The sequence below is a fragment of the Ambystoma mexicanum genome, chromosome 13 (assembly GCF_040938575.1).
Source record: "Ambystoma mexicanum isolate Mex_15411 chromosome 13, UKY_AmexF1_1, whole genome shotgun sequence".
NCBI classification, from domain to species: domain Eukaryota; kingdom Metazoa; phylum Chordata; class Amphibia; order Caudata; family Ambystomatidae; genus Ambystoma; species Ambystoma mexicanum.
The window spans coordinates 675,779,918-675,803,354 of record NC_090938.1 but is presented as its reverse complement, the minus strand read 5'-3'; the positions used below and the strand labels follow the sequence as shown (position 1 = coordinate 675,803,354).

At 45.0% G+C, this 23,437-nt stretch overlaps 1 protein-coding gene and 1 pseudogene across 1 annotated transcript in view; both read left to right on the top strand.

Annotated features, from left to right (window-relative positions):
- Window positions 1-23,437, top strand: part of FBXO47 (F-box protein 47) — a 1,436,412-nt gene that overhangs the window by 1,111,506 nt on the left and 301,469 nt on the right. The window lies entirely within an intron of this gene.
- Window positions 13,430-14,670, top strand: LOC138522120 (ciliated left-right organizer metallopeptidase-like; annotated as a pseudogene).

The following is a 23,437-nucleotide window of genomic DNA, read 5'->3' as shown; positions in this document are numbered from 1 at the left end:
CAAGGGGGGGAAAATTGGGGGGGCATACAAGTATGGAACCGTGGGACGGCTTACCGGCAGGACAGCGAGTGCATCAAAAAGGGGCAAAGACGTCACAAAGTGCTCAATCATCAACCTAACGGTGGATAGAACAAACATGACTCTAGTGACAGTGCTCTCACAGAATGTCAGGGGCATGAATACCCCCATGAAAAGGGCTAAATTGGTAAGACAAGCCTGGAAACAGAAGGCAGACATTTTATTGTATCAAGAAACGCACATAAAGAGAAGCGAGAAAACCCAGTTTAAGATAAAAGGAGCGAAACGTGTCTTTCAGTCTAATGCAGAGGGAAAGAGGGCGGGGTTCCTCGTGGCCGTAAAGGACACACTGAAAGCTCAGATCCACGACCATAGAGCTAAGGATGGGAGATACGTTTTCCTGAACATTACAATAGAAGGGAGACATGTCAACCTAGCATCCGTATACGCCCCGAATGTGGGGCAGGAATATTTCATACTGAACATGTTGGGAGTGCTGGAGGAGTTTGCGACGGGAGATATTATACTAGGGGGAGACCTGAACCTAGCATGGAATCCCACTCGTGATAGAAGCAGCAGAACCAATAACGACTCGAAAGCCCCCTCGGAGGCATTGAAGAAAGCGTTTGAGTCCCTCTCCCTGCATGACATATGGTGAGCAAAGAATGGGGAAAGACAAGGCGTCACACACTACTCCCACGTATATAACTCGTTATCGAGAATAGACTACATATGGGCATCTACGGATTTAATAGGAAAAATCAAGGAGGTGGAGGTAGGTCCTATTTTTTTTTTTTTTTTTTTTGTTTTATTGGTTAAGTATAGTTAAACATTACATCCCCCTTTTTTTTTTGTTGTTTTTTTTTTTTTTCCTTCCATAAAAAACATTATTCCTTTTTTTAAAAAACTTCCTTAGGTCCAATTGTCATCAGGTAATGATTGTCCAATCATTGTCCTAGCCTCTCTATTATCTTATGATCCACTGCTCCATTAGTTCAAGGTCTGATCAATCAAGGTAATTAGATACTTAAGTATCTAAACCTATTCGTACCGTTCTCTTACTGATCTGATCTCTTCTTGATTCAAGTTCAACATTTCAACAAATTTCAATGCATCGAGAGTTTTGCCAATTTTTTCCACAGTGAGAATTCTTTCCCAATATTGTTCTTCCGTATCCTGGGTGATATTCAATACATAATTTCCCATATAGATCTCTCTTTTGCTTTTTAAAGCTGGACAAATTAACATAACATGTCTTATCGTTTCCAGTTGGTCCTTCCGTTTACAGAACCGACAGTATGCAGCTGTTCTGTCAATTTGTCTTCTTTTCCATTTCACTTCTCTGCTATTCCAAATGTTGAGTCTGCAACGCAGCAGCAAGTCCCGGTAGTGCTCAGTTGGAAATTTCAACAGATATGGCGGTAAGTTGTTCAAGCCTTTTCTTTCCCAGATGATGTTATGACATAGATTTCTTCTCAGTCTTTGTTCCTGGGTTTTCTCCCAATCTTTTTCCTGAATAACTCTTTTTGCTTTGTCCGGGTTATTCTTTAGGGTATCCTCCTCCAGATTTACTTGCTCTAACTGAGCCTTACATCTGCTTTTCCAATCATTAAGCATTTTGTCTTCATTCAGGATGTTCATCCGGGCTAGGATTTCAAATGGTTTAGGTGGTATATCCAAAATGCACTTTCTATATAAGGAAAGGGTTTTCCAAAGTACGACAGAGTTTATTGATTGGAGTCTGAGCTCAGTTCTAATGAGCTCCACAGGTAGTGAGGATGGTAGGCGCAAGAGTTTGCGCCAAAAATACGCTTCACAGAGATTCCAAACCTCCCATCTCAGGGCTAAGAGTGCTTCTGTGCCATAAGTGATTACTGCCACCACTTTTTGCTTGTAGAAAGTCACAATTGGAGTAAAAGAAAACTTTCCATATCTGCGATGTAAGCAAATCCCTTGATTTGTCAGAGCCACTAGTTTTTCCCGGATCAGTGAGTAATGCGCCTGTTCGTTGCAGTTTTTGTTTATCATTATCCCCAGGTAAAGTGTCCTTTCTACTTCTTCCAACTTCTGGTTTTCTAATGACCATCGTATGGTTTTTCCGGACTGTCTTCTGCCCCGACTAGATTCCATTGTTAAGATCATAGATTTTTTAATGTTCATCTTCATACTATTTTCTTTTAAGTAGTTATTAAAGGACTCAATCCTTCGTTGTAGGCCTATTGGTGTTTGATCGATGAATACCGCATCATCGGCATACAGCATCCAAGGTATTTCTTTTCCATTTATTTTCGGCGGAAATGCACGAATCTTCTCCTGAGCTATATTCATATCGGCCATATACAGGACAAAGAGGAATGGGGATACTGCACAGCCCTGCTTGATTCCTCTAAAGGTGCTAATCCTCCGCGAGAGTCCCCCATTGCTTGTAATTTGGACTTTAATTGAGGTATCAGTGTATAATGTTTGAATAGCTTCAAGCAGATCCTTCGGGCATCCCCAATTTCTCAACTTTGACCACAAGAGCTCTCTATTGATTCCGTCGAAAGCTTGTTCGAGGTCAATAAATGCAAGGTAAAGTTTTTTTTTCCCGGCTAGTGTCTTTGGGCCTCATTACGACCCTGGCGGAGTGGGTTTACGCCAGCGTTAATCGCGGCGGACCCGTCCGCCCTACTACGAGTTCCCGTAGCGCCATGGAGCCGTTTTCCGCCTGGTTTTTCCGGGCGGAGAAATCCATGGCGCTACGGGACCTTGTTGTTAATTACGCCACCGTAGTTTACGGTGGCGTAATTAACGCCTTCCCCACTCCCATTATACCCTATGGGGCAAAAATGGGAATGGGGAAGGGTAAAATGGGGAATGGGGATTTACCGCCCCGCCAAGGTCGGCATGGGGCGGAAAATCCGCCAACCTCCATGGCCCTATCGGCAGCTTTCCGCCGTGCTCCGCGGTGCATTTAGCACCGCGATTTCCGCCAGGGTTGTAATGAGGGCCTTTGCCTTTAACAAATTGATCAAAAAAAGATTCAAGGCAGTGCCAACTCCACTTACAAAGGCTGATTGTCTTTCGTCTAGGATTTTCGCCTCGGTGGCCCATTTTTTTAGATCTCTCAGTAGCAGTGATGCAAATAGCTTACCGATTGAATCTAGGAGTGCTATGGGCCTATAGTTCCTAGGGTTTTCCCGATCTCCCTTCTTATATATCGGTACTATATAAGCCTCCGTCCATGTGGCTGGTATTTGTTTGGTTTTCCTGATTTGTTGAAATAGTATATATATTAGATCCGTCCAGGACTCACAGTTTTCTTTTAATAATTTGCTTGAAATGCCATCTGGACCAGCTGCTCTTGAGGTACTAAGTTTTTTTATCAGGGTTCGGATATCATCCTTGTCAAAGTTCAAGGCCCAGGGAGTTGAGTCCGAGATCTCTTTTATGTTTTTTTCCTGGCTTTCGCCTTCAAAAAGGGCAGTGTAGTGTTCGAACCATTTGTCTTCTGAGACTTGATTGATACCTACGGCAGATTGATTGTGCTCTCTGTTGTTAAGTAAGTCCCGAGTACTTCTAGCGTTGTTTGTCGATATGGCTGCTATCATTTTTTCCGCATCCCTCTGCAGTCTTAGATACCGAGTTTGTCTCAGCCAATTTTTATATGATTGTTGACATTTTCTCAGGAGTTCGAGTCTTTCTGGGCCATTTTTCCTTTTTATGAGTCTTACTTCTGACCTATATTGTTTCCTTCTTAACACTAGTTGTTCATCATACACATGTTTTTTTTTAATGTTCTTTTTTTTAGTTGGATCATACTTAATCTCATGGGCTTCCAACAGCCATTTGTAGTCCACTAGCTCTTCATTGTTGTTTATCGCTTTTTTGTATCCTAGTATTAGATTTGGGATTGCCCGATTTTTAATTCTCAAACGGTTTCTTCCCCCTGTAGTCTCAGTTTCCATTGTTCTTTCCGTTCCTCTATTGGTCTTTATTTCCCAGATGAATTCAGTTGCTAACAGGCAGTGATCGCTACTCGTTTGTTTTTTTACTGTAAAGGAAAGTATCCGATCCAACATGTTTCCTCCCACAAAGCAATAGTCCAAGCAAGCACCTAATTTCCCACTGTGCCATGTATTAGCCCCTTGGAGATCTCCCTTAATCTGGCCATTTAACATCTTCATCTCACGGATTCTCATTTCTTGCATCCATACCTTTTCTTTTCCTAGCAGGTGTTCAGTAGCTTTGATCTTACCATCTTTATCCAGGATTTTGATATTCAGATCTCCATTTAGTATTATCAGCTGGCCATAATCCTCCATCATGGACTGATCAATTATCTCCGTGATTGACTTTATGAAGTTCGTCTGACCCTGCATGTTCTCACTCCAGTAGACATTGATCAGGACCATTTCTTTCGGGATTTTTGGGCGTTCCACTTCGGATGTTACTTTCAGGATTTGTACATAGGGGTTTGGTGTCAGATGTTCCCTTACTTTTAGTGGACATTCCAGTTTCTTAAGTATCAAGAGGCCTCCAAACTGTCTACCCTTTGGCCCCTTTCTAGCCGGGTTTGTGTAGACCTCATAGCCCTCACATATAGGGGGTTTACGTAGCCATGATTCTTGTATTGAGATAAAGTCATATTGGGTCAGGAAATCACATTTACTAGAGAGCAGATGTTTGAAACCTCTTGTATTCCATGAAGCACAAAGGATCCGGTTTTGCTCTTTCTCCGTACTCTATTGTTTCTTCTTGGAATTCAAAGCATTTGCCATCCAGGCCCATTCCTTTCTCCGATTATCTACTTCAGTAGGTTTATTCATATCTCTCCTTAAGTTTTCCGAGTTATCCACTGTGAACTTCAGGGTTTTCAATATCTCCTTACTCTTTTTAGTTGATAAAGACTCGTCCTCCTCAGATTCTTTCTCTTTCTTCCTTTTTTCATTGTTTTTCTTCAAATTTTCACCCGGAATTGCAAATCTAGTTTTTACTGGGTTTTCCTTCATTGGCTCCTTTCTTTGTTCTGTATGGGCTTTATCTTTTGATTGTCTAGATTCCTCGCCCCAGTTTTCTAGTAGGAACCCTTTTTTTCTTAATGTGTCTGACACATCCAAAAGTTTCTGCTTTGTGTTTTTAGATGACAAATGCAAGATAACTTGGTGTAGCCTTTGTTCCTTTGGGAATTCCACTATTTTTATATCCTCCGTTGATATCGTCCTTGGTGACAGGGCTTGCTTGCAGAGCTCCACCACATATCTTCTATTTAAGATCACCCTTCTTGGTCCATTTGCAGCTGTTTCTAATTTTAGATGATGTCCTTTGGATAGAATGGATTTCTTCGGGGGTGATCTTAGCGGTAGCACTTTCCTTTTCTTGACTTCAATGTCCTTTTTTTTTTCCTTATCAGTAGGTTCTTTAAGACAGGGGTTATTCCGGATTTTTTTTTCCAGCCTCCCCTCGTTCGCCATTTCTTTTCTTCTTTGTTCCAATGTCTTAAATCTAATAGATTCCTGGTCAGAATCCACTTCAGTTTCCTTTGAGCCCCGTCTTCTTTCTTTTTCCCTGGTGTTTTCTTGGGCGATTTTCTTGTGGGGCTTTGGTTTCAGATCTTCCTTGGATTTTTGGGTTAGATCTACTGTTTTCCAATTATCTTTTTAGAGTTTGCCAATCCGAGATACTTATACTATCCCAGTCCTCGTTCTCACTGTCGGATTCCAACAGCTCGATGAGATCACTCAAATTTGCTTGTTGTTCTGGATCCTCCCTACTTTCTTCCCTTAACACCTTTTCTTGATCTTTTAGTCCCTCAGTCTCTACATGTCCACTAATACTCATCTCTCTTCTAGATTTCTTAGCGCAATGTGAGTTCTCTCTTCTTGGTGGAGTTCTCAAGTTTCTCAAAAAAGCTCTTGAACCATTTACTTTGCGTTTAAGGGGTTCGTTTTTTGTTTTTTTCCCTTTTTCATTTAATGCACTTACAGTCTCCCTACCATTTCGGTTGGTCGGATCCTTCGATGTTGCCCCTGCAAATATGGCAAAGGAGGATCGTTCTAAGGTCAGCTTGTTAGTCTCCTTTATCCCAGTCGGGATCGAGGTCACTTCTTCTTGGTGTTGCTCCTTTAGATTTGGGAGATTTGGTGCATCCTTTTTCAATTTCATTGGTCCTTTGCCTTCTTTAAGTTTTATATCCGTACAATCCTCCTTATTTCTATGGTTATTATATTTGTGGGTGCTTCTCATCCATTTACAGTCTTCTAAAACTGCCTCCATTAACACAGATTTATCAGTCGCATCTCGCCTAGCTAAATCACTAAGGCGGGATTGCCAAATTTGAGTTAGTTCAGCTTCTTTGTTTGTTCTTTCATTTAAACTCTGTAGGGCCGAGGTCATATTTACATGGTTCTCTTTTATTTGAGAGTTGGTGATAGTTACCTCTTGTACCGAATCTTTAATTGCCTCATAGAGTTTGAGAAAGGGGGCTATTGTTATAGTTAGCGAGGACATAAGCACTTTTTCAATGTGATTCAAGTCTTTTTCTCTTTCAATTTTACAGGCCTCAGCTATTGTCCTTAGAATTTGTTTATTCCATGTGTCTTCTGTAGGCCTGTTTTCCTCATCCAAGATTAAGCAGCTGGCTAGATTGCTTCCCGTATGATCCTTCCTTATTTGTACATTTTCCATGCCTTCATTCACCCTAGCCACTGGCAAAGTTTTGTCTCTCCCGTCCCAAAATGGCGGATGAGTTTCTTTCACAGTTGTTATCTTTTCCCGATGTCCAAAAGGAGGTATGGCGGTATTCTCAAGCTGTTCTTTATCTAAGGCAGCCATTTTTTCATTGATTAAGCAAAAACTCCTTCTTTTTTCTCTTCCTATTTTATCCGTCAGTATAGTGATGTCTTGCATAATTGTATCTGCCAAAGATAGGTTACTCAGGCTAGCTGGTGCAGTATCTGCTGCTCTGTTGTTATTCGATCTTTCTAACGGCCTCTGCCCTCCCAAGCGAGAATTAGTGGAACCTGTGTCGTAGTCATATGTAAAATCTCCTTTATTTACTTCCTTTAGGGGATTTGCAGATCGATTCTCCTTTTCCTTTGTGGGACTAATTCTTTCTTCCCTATATGGTTGGAAAATGTCTATGGGCTCTTTCACTATCATCGATAGTCTTCTGGGGTCAGTATTTTTATTCTGGTTTATCGAGTCCTGCAGAGCGTCTTCGACCTGTCCCAGATCCAGCATATCCCATTTGTCAACTTGATCCCATGATGTTTCTATTGTTTGCTGGCTCTGAACAATGCTAGTCATTCCAGAACTAAGTTCTGCCGCTATTGGCCTTGTAGGGTTTTCTAGACTTCTGTCCAGAGTTTCTTGAGTTAGTGATTCACTGAGGTCCACTCCTATCCCATCTTTATGAACTATTCCGGGGGCCTCGTCCTCTGTTTGTATCGTCATCTGATTTTCTACCATATTTTCAAGTAGATTAGTTGATAGTAGGTTTGATTTTGTTATCTCCTTCTCCTGTGTGGAGTTAGAGTTCTTACCTGCTGGCACTTCATCAGGTAGAGTTACTATCTCCTCGCAAATATCCTCAATTGCTATTTCAGCTATTTCATTGGATTCCAGAATGCTTTGTCCTGCTACTTCCCTCTCAGAATTCTTCTTTGATACTACCTCTACCTGGCATGGAAATGTTGATGGGGAAAGCATTTTTATGGTTTCTCTTTCCGTGGAGATGGTACATGCCATAGGTAGTTCTGGAGAGTTAGGTGCCAACCACAGCTTATCACCTTTTCCCGCCAACTGTGAGGGCGATTTTTCCATATTTGATTGATTGTCTCCTACCGATAAGCTTTTCCTTTTGTCAATACCGAATGGTAGTCGGCTTTGTTTTAGCATCGTAGTCCTCAGGGTTTGCTCCGGGCTCCCATTTATTTCTGGGAGTGAAGCGAATCTCTCTCTTACCTGTAGTCGTGTTCTTAATCCTGTCCCTTGCGTACCCTTTGAAACCGGAATTGACTTCATTCTCTCGAGGGAATCTTCGGTATCTCTCGGCGCAGTAAGTTCCCGCAACTGGTGTCCGAGCAGTACCTGTACCGCCACCGCCAGCAGCCGAACAGCTTAACAGCTCCTGTATTCCACAACAAACGATGCCCTTTGCGCGCCGGGCTTAGCGCCGCAAGGGTGTCCGGGGGCAGGTCTTATAGCACTTCCTGCTGTCGTCACGGAGGGCGGGCAGGGGGCGGAGCCAACTAGCGCTACAGCGCTCGAGCCTGCACGGCCCTCTCCTCGCAGGCAGGCACCTCAAATCCTCCAACGGCTGTTAGAGGGCAGGTGAGGGGGGTGAAGAGGGGTCGCAGCCACAGCTTAACAGCTCCTGTATTCCACAACAAACGATGCCCTTTGCGCGCCGGGCTTAGTAGGTCCTATCTCCCTTTCAGATCATGCCCCAATTACAACGTCTATAGCACTCAAGAACAGGGGAAATAGGGCATGGTCCTGGCGATTCCCTACCAAACTGCTACAAGATACTGCACTGGTTGAAGAAATTCAAGGGAAAATTGATATGTATTTCACAGAAAACGACACGGGGGAGACTACGCAGGAAACAGTGTGGGACGCCTTCAAAGCGGTCCTGACAGGCGAATTAATCGCTATGGAAGCCAGGAGAGATACACAAATGGCGCAGTGGGAATGAGATCTGGAGGCGCAACTGCGAGTTGCACAGAAAGAGGCGGCGGCTAGTCCTAGTAGAGCCAGGAAGCGTGCTATGCAGCATATCCTTCAAACTTGGAAACTCGGAAAGTTGGAAAATCACTTATGAGGAAGAAACAAAGGTACTACATTCTCGCCAACAAGGCGGACAAACTGCTCGCTCAACAGCTCCGGGAGACGACTAGAGAGAGGACTATTATAGCACTGGTGGACTCCAATGGTGCCCGGAAAACAACCAGTGATGAAATGGGCAAGATCATGAGAACCTTCTTCCAGGACCTGTTTCTCACTGGTTACCCAAATGAGGGTGAGCAGAAGAAATTCCTTCAGAACGTACCCCTACCTCAATTATCGGATGAAGCCCGAGAGACATTAGATTAAGATATTAAACCAGAAGAAGCGCTACAGGCCATCAAGCAACTCCCCAAGAACATAGCACCGGGCCCAGTTGGTTATCCTGAAGCATTCTACAAGAATTTCAGAACCTCACTGGTCCCCAGACTCACGGCGCTCTTTAACACTTTAAAATCTCGGGGAAACATCATAACTTTTATGAATGAGGCAAAACTAGTGCTATTCCCGAAGCCAGACAAGGACCCCACCCTCCCAGGATCGTACAGACCAATTGCTCTGATAAACTTGGATGCAAAGCTCTTTACCAAAGTCCTAGCCAACAGAATGACTGTGCACCTGACCTCTCTGGTGGATGCGGACGAGGCAGGCTTCGTCGCCGCAAGACAAACAGTGGACAATACAAGGAGAGTATGCCACATAATAGAAAAGGCAGAACGCACGACACTAGGGCAATATTAGTAGCGCTGGACGCTTAAAAAGCGTTCGACCGAGTCGAATAGTCCCAGCTCTTTCACACGATGGAACAAATGGGCTTCGGGGAATCCTCTATGAGGATGATAAAGTCTAATTATAGCAGTCCCACCTTAAGAATCTCAATCAATGGCTTTCTGTCCCAGGCTGTCGCCCAGACGAGGGGAACAAAGCAGGGGTGCCCACTCCCCCCTCCTATATGCCCCGTTCCTGGAGCCCCTTCTAGCGAGGATACGTCAACAGCACCAAATAAAAGGGATGCAGATGGGGGGGGCTTGAACATAAAACCATGGCCTTCGCCGATGATATGCTGCTGGCCCTAACAGAGCTTACCGCATCATTACCCACGCTTGTGAACGAACTGGAGGCTTTTGGAGCCATCTCAGGCCTCAAAATAAATAAAAGCAAGTCGGAGATACTAAACTTAACAGCCGACCCGACGGTCATTGCAAATCTGACTCAGAAGCAAGGGATGAAACTGGCACAGAATAGTATAACGTATCTTGGAATTAAAATCACCTCCACAATAGCACGACTAAACACGGCAAACTTCCGGAATCTACTTACCCAACTGCAAAAACTTCTGACAAGATGGACAACCCCTCTCCACCTCATCGTGGGGGCGGATCTCGGTGGTCAAAATGACAATTCTTCCCAAGGTTCTCTACTACTTTCAGGCTCTGCCGATAAGACTCCCCAAGTCATTCTTTCGCTCATTAAATAGGATGACATGTACATATGTGTGGCAGCATAAGAAACCAAGGGTGGCAATGGCCAAGTTGACAGCGCAAGTGAGCGAGGGGGGAATGGCATTAAATCACTTCAAGCGGTATTACGAAGCAGCACAACTGCAGGTGATCAAGGAATGGGTGGCAATTTCCCACAGCTCAAATGGACGAAGCAGGATATAGCAGTGGCAGGTGTTCCACTCTCAAATCTTCTGTGGTCCCACAAAAAGCACAGACACTTGAACACTGAAAAATAAGCGAGATTATGAGCGCTTCCCTCAATGCATGGGACTCAGCAGTCAAGAGGGGGAACTTGACAACACACCCGTCCCCTTTCACACCGCTGTTTGGCAACCCCGACTTCCCATCGGGGATGGACCCAAATGCATTCACCACCTGGAAACAGGCCTGCACTAAGATCGGCGTCATGTATAAGGCTCAATCACTTAGATCATTCGATGAATTTGTCCAGGAACTTGGAGTGGCGAGGACGGAGAGTTATCGATATGCCCAACTGATCCACTGGCTATCCACCCCGATTAATAAAGAGGCGGGAACAAGGGACCTCACGAATTTCGAGACTTTCATGACAATGGACCCTAGTACTCACAAACTGATATCAAATTTGTATGCACACTTGAACTCGCAAGGGGAGGAGGTCGGTGGATCACTGGAAGGGGGTATGGCGAAACGTCTCCAAATTGTCAAGGTCAATCCACCTGAGGGAAATGTGGCAAAAAGTACTGCTGCAGTGGCATCTGGCGCCAAAGAGATTAAAAGCAATGTATCCCAACACGGATGGACAATGTTGGCGAGGATGTCATCAGGAAGGAGACTGGAAACATATATGGAGATCATACCCAATCATTGCAGACTTTTGGAACCATGTCAGGGTCCAAGCGGGGAAAATGGTCCAAGGGATCGAAAATCTAGGGGAAGGAATATGGCTGATGGGACTTTGGGCTCCAAAACAAAAAACATACACTAAGCGCCAGCGGAAAGTGATCATGGTCCTGGTGATAGCAGCATGGTTAGCGATAGCCCAATACTGGAAACAACAGGCGCCCCCAACACAACTCCAATAGCTCAGGGAAGTTTGGCACTTCGTTACTGTGGAGTGGATGACCTACAAAATACAGGGAGCCACCGAGAGCTTTCAGTCGGACTGGGACCGCTCCTTCAATATTTGCAGAGTGACTATATGCTGCAGTGGTGTCCCCACAGAATTCCTATCCTAAATTTGTTTTAAAATCTTAGAACTGTTCTGAGTAACTGTGACCAAGCGCCATGTTACAGCTGTCTTGAGTTCCAAGGGAATAAGGGGGAGGGAAGGGGGGGCATGTTTTGAAGTTGAAGCCTCTTACATGTTGAAACTAATAAAAAGATCTTTAAAAAAAAAAAAGAAATACAAACCTTCTTGCATTGACCCTGAATACCTCTCAAGGCATCCTACCCATAAAAGCCTTGTGGTGCAGGCTATCACTTTTAGGCAAGCAGTTTACCCTACCATCCCTCCAGATAGGGAAGACAAGCGCTTTGACACAATAGGGAAAGGTCTTTTTCGGCGAGTAGTATGGCTCTGAAGTCTATCAACACCACTTGCGCTCTCGCCAAATTCACCGACACCTTGCGTGACTGTATTGCGATGGCAGCTGAACATATCCTTGAAGGAGAAGAAAGGGAGGGTTTCCTTAGTATCGTAAAAGATGGAAAGGACGCAATATGCGAATTCCTCCAATTAGATTTGGACTATGCTGATAGTTTTAGCAGAGCTATGGTGGCTAGCACAGTAAGGCGCAGATTTGTATGGTTACGAAATTCTGGGTTTGCACTGGTTGTTCAGTCCACGCTTTTTAACATGTCCTTTGATGGCACACACCTTTTTGGCAAGAAGACTGATGAAAGCCTTGAAAAACTGCAGACCTCAAATGCAGCGGCCAAGTCTCTGTGTCGCAATGAGACAGCCTCAACCATCTCACCCTACTGCTCTGGCATGGAGGGGTCGGTCGTTTTGCTACTGTTACTCGTTTGGAAGTGCGTGATGCCAGGCCAGTCAAAGAGGCCAGAGAAAATTCCCTTGTGAATGAGCAAAAGGTGCTACGTCTGCCCTTGCCATGGCTGCCTTACTTCAGCCGCTGCTTCAGCTGCCTCAAAGCCACTCTGAGGCCTTAGTCCACAGGACTGCACTGAGGGGGCAGGCTCAGTCAGCATTTGGAAGAATGGCGGGGCATTAATTTCGATGCTTGAGCCTGGCAAACAATGGCCCAGGGTTACTGCTCCCCTTTTTAAGAAGGCCTCCGGATCATACACTGCGGAGCCACTCCTGAAAAATTCCAGATCCTTTCCTCTTGTAGGAGATCTCCAGTCTGCTAGAGAAAGGTACTATAGAGCTAGTACCTGTGACAGAAAGGAACAGGGGGTGGTACTACCCTTATTTTCTATCTCAAAAAAGAACGGAGGATTGAGACCCATTTTGGACTTTTGATATTTGAACAAATTCCTCAGGAAGGACAAGTTCAAAATGGTTCCCGTTTCTCAGATCCTTCAGGCCCTCCATTTCCAGGATTGGATGGTGTCATTGGACCTTCAGGATGCTTCCTTCCATGTTCCTATTCATCACAGGCACGGGAAGTAGCTGAGGTTCACTGTTGGCGGTTTTCACTATCAGTTTCGAGTTCTGCCATTCGGGCTGCCTCTGCCCAAGAGTTTTCACCAAGTTGATGGTGGTGGTGCAGCGAGTCTCAGGAGGGGAGGGATTCACGTCTACCCTTACCTGGACGATTGGCTGATCAGGGCCCGTTCTGCCAAATAGGTCCTGGAACTTCTCAGCATCAAGAGCCACTCTCTCCACAGACTGTGCTTGTCCCTCTTTTTCAAGAAGTCCCACATGGTGCCTTCCCAAAAGCTCCAGTTCATCAGAGGTGAGGGCTCAACACATTCAACAGATGGTTAGGGAGAGACTACCATCGAGATGCAGTAGAATGAGGGGTGGCCAGAGGGGCGGTCCGCTATATAGGGCTAAGTAGTAGGTCAGTGTGAATACGGGATCCAAATGAATATGTCAGAATTCAATGGAAAGGGTCAGAGTGAATAGGCCGGAGTGACGATTTGGCAAAGGTCCGGGACATGTTAGTCTAACATGGGTTGGGTCGTAGGCCCGGTGGATGCCGCTTTTGTTTCTGCATGCCCCTCTCCTCCTCTCCTGGACCAGATGTATCCACGATGCTGTGCAGTCCGCTGTCCCTGTACTCCGTGCTCGGGTGGCCGACACCGATCCCTGGCTCCCATCTCTCAGGAAGCCACGATCCGTAGGCCCGGAAGCATTGAAACCCATCCACATCTGAGCCTGGTACCTCTGAGAAGAGAGTGCCCCACTAAGCTTGGAGCAGGCCGTTCAGCTGGAGGCTGCAGTGAGGGAGGCAACTCTCCAGATCTCGCATTGGCAGTACGCCGTGTGCCTGGGCGTTTGCTCCCGAGCCGAGACTTGAACCGGTACTGCCACCAACTACAAGTGCGGCTTTGCGGACATCGCATACCATGCAGAGAAGTGCCTGAAGGTTACGATTCCAGACAAGCACTTGGAATGGTACGCCATCTGACCCGAGTATGGTGACGCACCCAGTGAGGTCATGAAGAGGGATGGGCACGGGTTACTGAAGCAGACTTCATCCTCTACGTAAAGGTGGCGAGCACGGAGAAGTGCCACATTGAGCCCTCTGTCATCGCCTATGCCTCCTACTGCCAACTGGACCACATTGACCGGCCTGTGGCAGGCGCCATTGTCTTCTGCCCTGCCCATCTGGGGCAGGTCACCACCCGGCATGCGGGCATCGTGCAGGCCACGCTCCATGAGTTGCTACATGCCCTAGGATTCTTACACATCTTCTTTGAGAAGTGGAAGGACTGTACCAACGCACCAGCAGTTGGCGTAAATTGTTCATCTCACGCAAGAGTGACAAAAACAGATGAAGGTGGACAGGTCCGGATCTTTACGCCAGCTGTGATGCAGAAAATGAAGGAATAGCTTGGAGGAGGTGAAATTGGAGCCCCCCTAGAAAACCAGGACATGTCGGGTCTCACATAATCACACTGGGAAGCATGGGTGTTGCAGGGATGCATCATGACTGCCTCTCTCCCTGATGCACATCTTACACAGCTGGACCGAATCACCCTGGAAGCATTCTCAGACGCAGGGTGGTACTGGGTGAATGACAGTGCTGTAACAAAGCTGACCTGGGGCCAAAGGGAAGGAGCGGACTTCAGCCTCACCTCCATCTGTAGAGGTATCCATCTACACAAAGGGCACTGCAGCACCGATCAATTTCTGGATGGCTGCAGAATGTCCAAACCGGTTGAGAATGGGAGCAAGTTTTGGGTCAAGGGCAACAGTGTGCATATGGCATGAGAGAACCACTTTGGGGAAATCTACCATTCCGACAGCCGCTGCTTCATCTCCACACTTGCCAAGGAAGATCTGCACTTACTGGGCTCCCTTTCTATGGCTGAGACATTCCAGGGATGCTGTTACCGACACTGATGTATGGGAAGAGATCAGTATGACGTGATAGTTGCTGGGTCACCATAGCTTAGCTGCCCTGTGGGAATGTCCATCCAGAGGAAATTGTCCTTGTATGGCTGCCTACTTCATGAAAAGACGGGTCAACCCTGAAGCAGCGCGTGGCAAAGGACGGCTGAAGGGCTGCACTAAAACCGTCGACAGCATCTTGGCGCCTTTGCCACTGGAATCTGGATCCTTTTAGCTGCATTTTGACAGTAGAGTGGCGAGAATACCGATAAGCTTTATCTGACTGGAAGATCATAGGCGCTGCTCACATGAATAACTAAAATTGACAAGCTTAAAGCTATAAGACTATTTATCTGCATGCCATAGCATGTGCGCTTGGCTTCCAGTTTCAAGATCTAACTGATTTGACTTTTGTTCATGGGTATACCAGTTGCAGTCCCCCTACACTAGAGATGTGGCTCCTCTAATCTATACTCATACCGGATTTGTCTCCTGCGTCCATGCATCCCGGATGCAGCTCCCTGCTATATGAGGAGTGGCTCATTGCATCTATGTTCCAACCTGATTTATCTCCTGCTTCTACGCATCCCGGATGTAGCACCCCTTCAACACGAAGCATAGCTCCGCAAATCTTTATGCCTACCTGTCCAGACTCTGGCATTGGTGCCTATTGGTTGCTGCCCACCGCAACATGAGGCGTGGCTCCTACCTCTGTACCTACCTGATTTGACTCTCACATGCCTGCATACTGACGCAGCCTGCAACACAAGCCGTGGCTCCTCCTATCTATGTACACACCTGACTCAACTTGATGCATGTTGAATGCAGCCCCCCGCAACATGAGGCGTGGCTCCCCCTTACTATGTACCTACCTGATCTGACGCTTCACAACTGCATTGCGGAGGCAGCCCCCCGCAACATGAGGTGTGGCTCCTCCTAACTATGTTCTCATCTGACTCAACTTTATGCATACTGGATACTGCCCCTGGCAACATGAGGCGTGGCTCCTCCTAATGCACATAATGCAAACACCTGATCTATCGTTGCATGTATGCTTACCAGATGTAGCCCTTTGCTACACAAGATGTGTCTTTGACTGATAATGCTTGCTCTACATGCTGCTGTAATAATATGCCTATTGGTGTTTTTCTATGTGACTAGCACAATATTTGTAACTGCAACCTTAAGTGTAACTGGAATTGTAACTAAGCAACCTGACCTAATTCTTAAACCGTAACCTTAATTCAAGCGCCTAGATGCCTAAGGGCTAAGTCCAATGTGAAAATAAAAAATAATGTCCAGCATCTTCCAGCCTTCGATTTTCTAAGTTTGCTCAGCCTCGTGGCATCCTGCATTTTTCTGGTGCCAGACGCTCTTCTGAGAACGAGATCCCTCCAAAGAGCCCCCGGGTCCCAGTAGTCTCAGTTTTCAGGCAAGATTTCAGATCTACTTCAGGTTCCGGAAAGGGTCACACATGATCTCCTGTGGTGGGACTGCGAGAACAACATTATGCAGGGGGAACGTTTTTGGTAGCCATAACCGGAGATAACAGTAGTTAAGGACGCCTCACTCACAGGGTATGGAGCCCACGCCAAAGATCTGACTGTCAGCCGTCGTTAGTCTTCATCCGAGTCCAGACTACAGATCAACCTATTGGAGCTGAGGGCAATCGGACTAGCATTGAAGGCCTTTCTGCCCTGTGTACAGGGAAAAAGTTCCCTGATAATGACGGACACCACAGTGGCCATGTACTACCTCAACAAGAGAGAAGGTGCAGGGAAACTACCACTATGATAATTGTATGCTTCTCTGAGTGTTCCAGCCTGGCCGGTAAGGATGTCCCTGCAGGCTTACGGTCTCATTCGACTCGGGGAATGGCCACTTCATCGGCCTTGTAAAGAGGGGTGCCGGTACAGGATGTCTGGGCAGCAGCCACTTGGTCATCTTTACATACTTTTACAAGACACTATTGTCGGGACTCTACATCAGGACAGGAGGCAAGATTCAGGAAGGCTGTGCTTCACAGCATTAATGATAAATCTTGCAAATTCGTACTCCTTCCTCCAATACCATACTGCTTTAGGAGTGTATCATATAATGAGGAATACCTGGCAGGACACAATCCATTCGAAGAACAAATTACTTACCCCTGGTAATGTTCTTTCAACTGGATGTTCCTCCCACATATTCCTCATAGCCCCTTCTATCCTACCCCTCAGTAGAATTTCCATGCATTACACCTTTCTTTTGTTGAGTGCCTGGTCTTTTGACCTCGCGAATGCCAGCTATTCTGTTACCAGAGGGTTGAAAACTAGGAAATGCGTAATGAGCGTGGTGCGTGCTATATATACTGCGATGACGTCAGCCTCCAGAGGGGATAGAGGCCTTCGAGGGGCATCTAGCCGACAAAGACGCACAGCGTCCTCTGCCGCCAAAAAGATGTCCGAAGCAGCTGGAAGGAGTTATGATAAGATGAGGAATAAATGGGAGGAACATCCAGTCGAAAGAACATTACATGGGTTGAGTAATGTGTTCTTCTATCATGTCTAAAGGCTGACCATGTGGTTAAAATGGACGCTATTAAGGTCAGATGTCAATATCAAGCAACAATCACTAAAGCAAAATCTGAGGCTCCAAAGCAGTTATGGAATCAACTTATGCTGGCATCCAATTCAAAAATATGTCTGACCTTTTTGGTGAATGGTTGCCTCTGGGCTCTGATACAAACAGTATTTCTGATGCCTTACAGGATAATGTTCCTGGTGACACCTGGTTTAAGAATTTTGTCGAAGTTTATTGTCATCATACTTTGATGGTTACTCCAAATGTTGATTTATCACTTCCACTAAATTTGCTTGCCCAAGCTTGAACTATAAACAAAGTATTGACCTATATAACTCAATTAGCATTCATCGTGGCAACCGGATGTAGTCCCAGGTGACCTATATAAATCAAATGATTTTATTTGGGCAACTTTACTAGGTAATGTTTTTCCTTCCATGCTTGTTTCAAGAAAATTGCCACCGTCTTGGCTTCTCTCTAACATAAACCCCATCTTTAAAAAAGGGTATCAAGAACTACCCTAATGTTATGGACCAATATCCCTTACTGATATCTCATTAACATGTTTAGGCAAGTTTCTATTGGTAAACACGTTCAACATAGGCTGAGGATAATAACCTAATTTTCGATCTTCAATTAGGTTTTCGTAATTTTCTAGGTACAAGTGAACAATGTGTAAATGTGGCTTTAATTGTCTACAAGTAATGGACTGTAAAGCATGAACAACTGTTCCTAGCTTTCATGGACATGCCCATAGGGTTTTATAGGACACATTTATGGGATATACTCCTCAAATTGGGTATTGATAAGGAGCTTCACTTCATAGAGACATCAAAGCGTGTGTTACCTTCGGTAAAGATGGTGCCAAAACCAACAGCTTTTTAATCAATCAAGTTGTCAAAAAAGGATGCGTCCTTGCACTGCTACTATTAACCTTTACTTAAATGGTCTAGAAGATGATTTACTTAGATGAACCTTAGATGTACCTCGTGTAACCGGTAGACACATTCCATGTCTTTCCTATACAGATGATGCTGTATTGCTAGGCCGTACCCCGGCCGCTTTACAAGTGCTCCTGAATGGTTATAACAAATGTAGGTCCTCATGGAAATTGGCACCACCAAATGTAAAGTTATGGTTTATAGAAACAAGATATTGAAAAGCAGCTCACTTGTACATTAGTGATCAAGAATTGAAAAAGTAGAGCATTTAGGTTATCTGTGGTAAGATTTTCTTGTAAAAATAAGTGTAATGCTCAAGTCAACAAGGCAGCCACAAAAATGATACAGGCAGCAGGATGAGTCCTCCACTTTACTAATCACTTTGGTGGAGGAGCAATAGACCCGGCCTTAAAAGTGTACAAGGCAAAATGCTGGGGTCTTGCACATTATGGGGCAAGGAGCCCTTAAATCTTCACATTTGTCCGGACCCAGCTTATCCCTCGTGAGTCTGCATCCAAGGACCTGTTAGAGTCTCAGATCCTCTATGTGCCCTTGAGAGACTCTTGGCATTTCAGGGTTATGGTGCCGAAGTGGTACCCTGTTTGTATGAGTGACCTCAAAAGAGTGGGTTGCGTGGGTTCCTCTAGTTGGGGGCAGATGTTCAAGTGGTAAAGCCTGCTGTAACCCAGGGGTGCTGTACTAGGAACTCTTGTCAAAATCCATTGTGGAGCCCCATATCCTCATATTGTGTCCTGCAAGACTGAGTGGGATACACATGTTGCCACACATGATTATTACACTTGCTGCCTCAGAAAAGTGAGGGCTGCAGAGCCCTGACAAGATGGGTGGCTTCCAACAGTTTGAATGGATAAAGTCCTTTGACTTGGAGCTGAGTTGGTGTCTGGCCCCCAAAATCCTTATATAGCCCAAAGGTCTGCAATCATTTTTGTCTATCAGTGAGGTTTAACCTTGAATCATGTCCCATAGCAGGAGAGGAAGAGACCAAACCAAGATGAATCACGAGAAAACTATGCTGGCTCTATCCCTCCAAGACTATTTTCCGAGGCAAACCTCGACCAGCGTATTCACACACACACGCCTTCAGTAACCAGAGAAAGGCCCTGCCTGGTGCTCTCTTCCCTTGGATCAACTGCATGTAAGCTTTATGAATCTTCTGCCCCAAGAATCCTGGCTATGACCTTTGCATGGATTTACAAAAGTGTGATCAAGGGCGGATCAAGGGTACAAGAGTTGGAGCCCGCAGGGTTCAGCATTGTACAGAGTGAGCTGCCGTACTCAAGCCCCGCCTACTTTCACTACTAAACTCCTGAGCATCCCCGAGAGGACTGAAGCCTGCGGGGTATCAAGAGCTTGGGAGTTGGAACATGCAGGGAGCAGTATTGTCCAGAGTGAGCTCCCATACTCAGGTCCCGCCCACTTTCACTACTAAACTCCTGAGCCTCCCTGTGAGGCCTGAAGCCCGCGGGGATCAAGGGCACGGGAGTTGGAGCCTACAGGGTGCAGCAGAGTGAGCTACCTAACTCAGGCCCGCCTACTTTCACTACTAAACTCCTGAGACTCCCTGCAATCAAGGGATCAAGGGTGTGGGAGCTTGAGACCACAGGGAGTTACAGTACAATGTTGAGTGCCCCTCTGATGCTAAGAACTAGCCTTCTTTCAACTTCAGTCTGATGCATTTCCAATGATGTGCAGCAAGCTGATTAGATTTCCTACCTTCTCTAATCTGATTTTTCTTGGCGACGACTTTATAAAGCGTACGTATATATATGCTCGTGAGGTAGCGCTTCGGAACTACCAATAGCTCCAAACACAAAAGGGGGAGGTACCATTGCTGTATGAAATTTGTTCAGATTATTGGAAAGGAGGAAACAGCACAATCACTACAGCATAGGGAGGGGCAGCCTCGGACTATGCATGCTCCTTGAGCTCTCGGGCATGCCTCCTTAGCCTATACATGTATATGGAGGTGCATAAAGACTTTAAAAGGATTGGCGATTTTAAAAGAACTGGTGGCTATACCTTTGGTGAGAGTTGGAACTGGTTACCATAGGCCACACAAGTGACTCATCCTGCATAACGTCAATTTGGGCACGCATCCCGGTACAGAGAGAATGTATACCTGCACCGAAGTAAGGAAGTGGCACGAATAGTTAGTTTGTTGGTTATTTATTATGCGCTCCATAGAACCCGGAAGCTTAAGGGCATAACAAACACAACAATTCACAACAACCGACACAGCAAGCAAGAATTCGGCATGGGAGAAAAAAAGAAGGGCAAATCTTATTTAAATAACAACATTTTAATCTTCTTCCTGAAGATTTCCATAGAATTAATATCTCTAAGGTGCAGAGGGATGGCATTCCATAAACAAGGTACTTTTCAGTGAGATTGCACCTTGAACTTTTTTAGCTGGCTGGTGTTATTAGATCTCAATGCCCTAACATTAGATTTAGGAGTCAGAGCCTCTGCTAGGTATGAAGGGCCAGTGCCCTTGACACATCTGTATGTTATGACAAGCTGCCTAAACTGAATCCTTGCTTCAATTTGTAACCAATGCAGGTTACGTATGGCCTCTGATAAATGATCTCTCTTAAAACCGAATGTTCCCTGTAAGCTGACAAGAGTATCAGAGTTCGGGAGGATATCTCGCGCTCACACCAACAACTTATTATGAGACCTATTATCACTGTTGCTAAATTTCCTCAGGATAGGTTCAAAAAATCCTCAAATTACATAACGCTTGTCAGTTCAATATATTTTAATTCATCTTCCAAAGTAAAGAACAGCCGACACGTGTTTCGACCTTTGGTCGTTATCAAGGCCTCTCTATGTCAATTAGTTATACCTTCCATCCCTGTATTGTAGACCCTGAAGATCTATGTTCTTAATATACCATATGTTCCAATAGTCTTTACATTCGAAATAATTTAGGTCCAAAATTGGCTTTCACCTTTACATGGGCTCGTCATGTAAAGGTGAAAGCCAATTTTGGACCTAAATTATTTCGAATGTAAAGACTATTGGAACATATGGTATATTAAGAACATAGAACTTCAGGGTCTACAATACAGGGATGGAAGGTATAACTAATTGACATAGAGAGGCCTTGATAACGACCAAAGGTCGAAACACGTGTCGGCTGTTCTTTACTTTGGAAGATGAATTAAAATATATTGAACTGACAAGCGTTATGTAATTTGAGGATTTTTTGAACCTATCCTGAGGAAATTTAGCAACAGTGATAATAGGTCTCATAATAAGTTGTTGGTGTGAGCGCGAGATATCCTCCCGAACTCTGATACTCTTGTCTACTTTGTACAAACTTTGTGGGAAGTATGAGGGAGTGATATCACTTGCTGCCGACCCCCCCTTATTTTATTATTTTTTTGAAGTTCGAGAGTGGAAAATAGCGCACGCAATTTGATAGCGATCCCACAACAATTGGTATTTTCCCTGTAAGCTGAGCTGCACGTCCACCCACTTGTGATTGAGGCAGCGCAAAAACATTTAATCACTGTGCATGCTTTTGCCTGCCCTCCGTTCATTAGTATGCGCTCAGCCATTCGCAAGCTGCATGCAAAATGGTTTGAATATGATTGGCTGCAGGCAGTGCTTGACTGCACATGCTGCGCTGCTTCAGCCAATGAAACAGCTTCCTCCTCCAGTCCTCGTGTGTAATGCGTGATATTGCAGCTTTCCACTTTGGTAAGAATACATGGCTCCATGATCGTGCTGAATGCTTGCCTGCTGGTGACCGCCTGACATTTTCAGGCCCAGACACTGCCTAGATCTTCATCCATGTCAGGGATTATCTCAGGGAGCTGTATTCCTCCCACAGCGGGAACCTGTCTTCACACTTCGTTATCCAAAAGGTATGGATATAGATTACAGAGCGCATTCCAAGGTGCTCTGGGACTTCAGTATTTATCCGACCTCAAGTGCTGAAAAAAAATAGAATTTGAGGCTTTTCAGTTTAGTGTTACTGAAAACAAAGCGAGCGCTTCTTTGAAAGCACAAATGTGTGTTATTCTTTAACAACGTTGATCAGTATTGAAAAAGCTATGTGACATATGCCCAGATTACATGAACATGATGTCGGATGTCACGCAAAGCCTTTGTTGGGGGGGATTATAAAGAGAGCTAGCAAAGGGGTGGGATTGCTGCCGGCTTGGTGAGGGAGCTACAAGTCAGTGTTTCACTGAATGGCTATCCTTGAAAGCATTGAAAAAGTGCTTTATCCCCTGTAGTGAGTGACTGCTGGTTGCCCAAATAGTAACAAGTTCAAGGATTGATCCATAAATCCTGATTTACAAAACGTTTTTTCAATGAGAAGCACCCATTGAAAAACGCCTTGTAAATCAGGACCATAGACTCGTTATGAGGAGGGTCGGAATGTATACATGTTCCTCTCAGATCATGTGTGCAGAAATAGGACACAATTTATCTTAATGCATACATTTGACATATTGGATTCAAACCTATGGAGTCTTTGACAGCATTGTCCCAAGCAGCTTCCTGTACGTCACGCTAATCGGATGGTGGCTTTAAGGCCAAAGGCCTTTGTGTCACTTGCAGGAGAGTGCACACATAGTACACCTCTTTGTTGCTATTATATTGAAAAAATGTGTTCACTAAACTAAAACTGCCATGCCATGCGTGTTGCTAGATCAATGGCTGAGCTGGCACACTGTTTAGATTTTCTCAAGTGTCCAAACAACACAGTCTAGACAAATGGAAAGAATAAAACACACAGGAAGGATATTGTAGCCTAATCTAATGGTGGAATGCTCGTTTGCCCTGCAAGTGTTCAGGTGTTAAAATCCTGCTTTATTCAAAGATGTTTTTGTTTAAATAAATCTACTTTGACACATAATAAGAAACAGATGTGCTATGTTTCTGGGGAAAAGACAGTATAAGTGTTCAATGTGATATTTATTAAATACGCATATACATCTAAAATACTTTTCTGCATTTTTGAGGGATTTTTAAAGTGAGTTAAACACTTATGTGCTTTATCCCCTGCTTCTTTACATAGTGCACACATGATAGTTCACTCACACTAGTACACTGTCTTGAAAACAGACAATACGAATGGGACGGGGTTACCCACCCTCGTGTTACAA